A 5,657-nucleotide genomic window follows, 5' to 3' on the forward strand; every position below is an offset into this window, starting at 1 on the left:
TAGATTGTTAACTATAGAATAATGTGGATTTTTATATAAATACAAAGGCATTACAAAAGTAGTTTAATTCATACACATTCACACACTTCTAGGCCACAAGCTGGTCATAACTCCATTTTTGAGAAAGCTGATGTGAACCTTGACATTGTACACAGTTAGTAGGATCTACACTTCTCCAGAATAGTTTAATTTCAGCCCTGTCAGGTTTATTTTTCACATCCAGACCATTGCTTCCACCCTATCTCTTTTGAAAGTGTTGTATCCTTTCCTTTTTCTCCTGAGACTTGTATACTGACCTTCTCTGAGTGCCCCTTTTCAGATCTTGAAAAATTTAGCCTCTATGTCACAGCTTTAATATCAATTATTCTATTGCAATCTCCAGTAAAATGTACACATTGACGATCCATCGAACACCCTAGCAACTCAGTTCTTTGACCTCGACTCTGTGGCTTTCTTATCCACCATGTACTTCAGCGACCAACCCCACAGGCAACTATTGCAGTCATCATCATTGGAATGCAAACAATGGCTGCATTTACTTTTTTTTTAAGAACAAAAACATTATTTCAAACAGGTTCAGTTGGCATATGTGCTACAGAAAAGGCTGGCTGTAGCAAATAATTCTATTTCCAATGTATAAATTCGATATTACTTGGGAATCCTACTTTTTGCTAAATTGTAGATAAATCCAATATCATGCTAATTGTTCACTTATAATGGACTGTATTTTAGTACTGGAGGTTATACTTTCATCATCAAATGCTGAGAATAACCTTATGACTACTACTAAGGTAAGGAACTGTGAAATGGAATTGTGGTATTGCTTTGAAAATGCATCCCTAAGTTGGGAAGAGTAATCCTAAATTTATCCAAATTTCTTATAGTTTAACTAGAAGACTGCGGTCATCTGTCCTGTCGGCTTGATTCTGGCTCCTCTTCTTATCTGGTCTGGGCCAATTATATGTCAGTGTTGCTCAACTTTTAAACTAAGGGGAATTTTTCACGTACTTCTGTGCACACGAGAGTAGTCAAAACCGTTTTGCCCAAATCGTCCTTCATTGCCCTAACTCTTTCCCCAGTTCACAGGGATCCTATGTTCACCACAAGCACTTCATTCTTAGATAGTTTTTGCACCTTGGCTGCTTCCTTGTGTCCTTCAGTATGGATGCCTAGAAGCCATCTGAGTAGGAAATGGGAAATTTCCAACTCTGTGAAGGTCTCTGGCAAAGCTCCTACCGCACCAAGTACCTGCTCCACCCACCATTCTGTCAGCTCGGCCCAGAGTAGGGTCAGTTTTTGTTCCAACTCCAATAAGATCCCCAGGAGCCACGTATTGAAGATCATTATGCTGTGCAAAAGTTGGCACAATTTTTGCAAAGACTGGCTTACACCATATGAGCGGTCCTGTGCTATCTTTGGAAACAATAGCAGGTCCAACTTTCATCTCTTGGCTCACCTTTAACCCTCCTTTTAGAACACTACCACCAGCAACACTGCGCTTAAGGTCATCACCCTCACAGTCAAGTTTGTTGACAACAGAGGGTCCAATCACAATGAGTAGGGGTTTTGAAGTCAGATCTCTGGGAGGTATTGGAATTTTCCTCACTATGTACCCACAGACAACTTCAATACAACTTCAACTGAACAGAAATTGGAACAACCGGTGCTCCTTCTGTTACTGCACCTTGTACAAAGGCAAGGGTTTGTTCATACTGCTCTTCAGCCTGACTTTCTTTCACCACATACATTTGTTGGCAGAATCAAAATATGTTTCCATTTCATCATTTCTATAGCAGCCACATGTTCAGAGGTCTGCTGCTGAGGACAAGATTCATTACCAGCTATCAAGAGAAGAGCTGCCTCCATCACTGTGGCCCCGATTAGCATAGTAGCCATCACAATATCATGGCCTGGACAGTCCAGGAAGGAAACGTGCCTGGCTAGTTTGAAGTTCCCTTTGGTCCCTGGAATAGCGTTAGGAAACTCATTGGGCGTACTACTTCCACAGGATCTATAACATTCCAGCTGAGGGTAACTTGGGTCAACAAGTTGATAAATGTTAGCATTAGCACATCCAAATTGGATGGTAAGATTTCTTTCTAGGGTATTTTTGAGCCTGGTAGTGTGGACCCCAGAAATAGCTTTTAGAATTGTAGTTTTCCCATGAACTATGTGACCAATTGTGCCTATATTAATGGTGGCTTGTTTGCTGATGACTTCTTGTGACAGTGGTGTCAACTTGGTAACATCCAACGTTGTGAGATTCTATCAAGAAAGAGGCAGCTGCCTGAGTGACTCTGGCCTCGCTTCCTGCCATCTTGCTCAGAGAGCTGCATTTGCTTTTTGACCATCTCCCTTATTTTCAAATTTTGCAGCTTATTGCTTAAATATATTCACTGTCACAGTTATTTAGTTTGAACAATTCCTCAATTGGTTGACCTTTCACTACTTCTTTACATACAATTCTACCCCTCCTCTTATTTCCATTTAGAAGATCCAGCATAGATGAAATTATTTCCATTATTAAAATTGCCCCCTTGCAAAATTTAACCATTCAGCTCTCCTATCCTTCAATCATCATCACCTGGCAATAGCACTTCCTAGGTGAGTCCACCCATATGGGTTCATTGTACAAATCATTGCTGGGAGAATCTTCACACGAGTAGTTATTATGGAAAATTTGTCATCACAAATCCCAACTAGGTCTTAAACATTGATCAAAAAGCCTATTTTCCCATCCTGCACTCTCTGAAACCAGTATTTTTCTATCTTCCTCAAATTTTTCATCATTTTCTCCAGGGCCACTTTTCTTTCTTTTAATCGATGAGTTGTCCGACACTTAGGAGAGAAAATGAGCACTACTGGAACCAAACTTCCACAACTGGTGGGTATTGAATTTCAAAACCTTTTTACCTTACTACTTGCTCATGTTTGCTTCCTTTTACAATGAGGAGGAAAGTGCTTTTTCTTATACCAAAAGTCCAAGTCCTTAATATCCTCTGCTCTAGATTCCTGCTTTCTGGAGAAACTTCATTTCCCTCTTTTTTTGCCTATACATATTACTCTATCCACAGCAGTTTTCCATAGCGTTCAAACTGTATTTAGGCAATGGTATGAGGAACCCTAGTGGCATAGTGGTTACAGGTTGAGTTGCACTCTATAAAACCAGCAGTTTGCCACAATTGCTTATGCACCCATTTGTCTTCAGTGATCCGTTCGACTCCTTGTGATCACACAGGTTGATATGCTGTTCCATGTGGGTTTTGTTGCGTCTGAGCTAGATGGCCGCTTGTTTACCTTCAAGCTTTTAAGAAAGCTGATGGTGCCCGGCTATCAAAAAGTATAGCGTCTGGGGTCTTAAAGGCTTGAAGGTAATCAAGCAGCCATCAAGCTCAGAAGCAACAAAGCCCACATGGAAGAAGCACACCAGCCTATGCAACCATGAGGTGTCGAAGGGATCAGGTGTACGGCATCATCAGAACAAAAAATCTTACCACAGTGAATGATGGGGGAAGTGCGGAGTGGAGATCCAAAGCCCATTAGCAGGCCACTGGAGATCCCCTTGCAGAGGGGTCTCGGGGAGGAGATGAACCAGTCAGGGTGCAATGTAACAATGATGAGAAATACAACTTTCCTCTAGTTCCTAAATGTTTCCTCCCCGCTCCCACTACCATGACACGAATTCGATCTTGCAAGTCTGGCTAGACCAGAGGAGGTTCACTGGTACAGATAGGAACTGAAAATACAGGGAATCCAGGACGGATGAGCCCTATAGGAACAGTGGTGTGAGTGGCAAAACAGGGAGGGTAAAGGGAGAATGGGTAGGAAAGAGGGAACTGATTACATGGAACTGTGTGTGACCTCCTCCCTGGGGGACAGACAACCGAAAAGTAGGTGAAGGGAGACTTCGGACAGGGCAAGATATGACAAAATACCCATTTATAAACTATCAAGGGCTCATGAGGGAGGGGGGAGCGAGGAGGGAGGGGGAAAATGAGTACCTAATGTCGGGGGTTTAAGTGGAGAGAAAATGTTTTGAGAAACGATGTACAAATGCGCTTTACACAATTGATGTGTGTATGGATTGGGATAACAGTTGTATGAGCCCCTAATAAAATGTTAAAAAACAAAAACAAAAAAAAACCCCAGCAGTTTGAAACCACCAGTCCATTCTCCAGAAGAAAGACAGTGCTTTCTACTCCCATGAAGAGTTAAAGTCTTAGAAACTCACAGGGGCAGGTCTGTTCTGTCGTACAGGGTCTCTATGAGTTGGCACCAACCCGATAGCAGTGTGTTTCTTAAAATCAGAGCACAGACAGATATATAAATACATAAATATATAAAGGCACATATAAGCACCCATTCCTACTTCTCCATAGACATCACATCCCTATGTAGCTCCTATTCCATATCTTCATTTTTTAACAAAATTAAGCTTTCTAGCACCACACACCTATCAGTCTGTCATATTATGGTGGCTTGTGAGTTGTGAAGCTAAAAACTGTGTCACATGTATATAAAACACAGCGATGGTGAACACGTTTCAGTGGAGCTTTCAGACAAAGAACAGATGAGGAAGAAGGAAGAGGCAACTCACTTTTGAGGGATTAGCCACTGAAAAGCTCATGAACAGTAATGCAACATTGTGTGACATAGGGCCAGAAGATGATGAGTAGTTCATCTTCTCATACTTCCATAAGATGGACGGTACTCAAAATACGACTGGGGAAGAGCTGCCTCCTCAAAATGGAGTTGGTCTTAATGATATGGATGAAACAAAGCTATTGAGACTTTCATTCCCCGATGGGGCAAAACTCACAATGAAAAGAATTAACCTCAAACACCCATTAATAATTAGAACATGAGATGTACGAAATATGAATCTTGAAAAATTGGAAGTCACAAAACATAAAATGGAATGCATAATTATTGATATCCTAGACAAAACGGAAGGATTCTATGGGCAAAATATTGAATGATACAGGAAGCAGCAAAAGAAGATGGAGGTCACTGGACCAAAAATAATTGGCTGACATTCAACTATTTCAGGAGACTTGAAGGAAGAAATCTATGTTGTCCTTGAGGCATTAGTGCAAAGCAAGACTCCTGGGATTGATAGACCAACCAAAATATTTCAGCAAACAGAGGATGCAGTGGAAGGCAGTCTATGCCCAGGGACTTTGGCAATAGCTACCTGGCCAACCAACGGAACAGGATCCATATTTGCATGAATTCCAAAGAACGGTGACTCGTTACAATGCAGCAGTTCTTATTCAATATAATTGGGATAAAATGCAAATAAAATTTGGCTGAAGATAATTCAAAAATGGTTGCAGCTATACACAGACAGGGAGCTGTCATAAATTCAAGGCAGATTCAGAAGACAATCTTTTTCAGTATGGCACCAGGTGAGTAAGGTCTGGCCTATGAACCTAAAACTGTAAGAGCAAGTGCCCGAGTCTCCCTGTATTTTCTCCTAACACAGGAACTGTGGCTGATGCATTTGGGCATTGTAGGTGATACAATTTTAAGATGATGGAATTTTGTCGACCTAGATAACTGAGTGAGTGTCTGAAGGAGAAACCCTTGCTAATCTGCATAGTAAAACTCCAAATCCCATGGTTACCCAGCTGATTCTGGCATATTGGACAGAGTAG

At 41.3% G+C, this 5,657-nt stretch overlaps 1 pseudogene; it reads right to left on the minus strand.

Moving 5' to 3' along the window:
* Window positions 1-889: 889 nt before the first annotated feature.
* LOC101659378 lies at window positions 890-2,317 on the minus strand (annotated as a pseudogene).
* Window positions 2,318-5,657: the final 3,340 nt, after the last annotated feature.

This window comes from Echinops telfairi, unplaced genomic scaffold, assembly GCF_000313985.2.
Source record: "Echinops telfairi isolate 266 unplaced genomic scaffold, ASM31398v2 ScPeMD7_26;HRSCAF=91, whole genome shotgun sequence".
Classification (NCBI taxonomy): domain Eukaryota; kingdom Metazoa; phylum Chordata; class Mammalia; order Afrosoricida; family Tenrecidae; genus Echinops; species Echinops telfairi.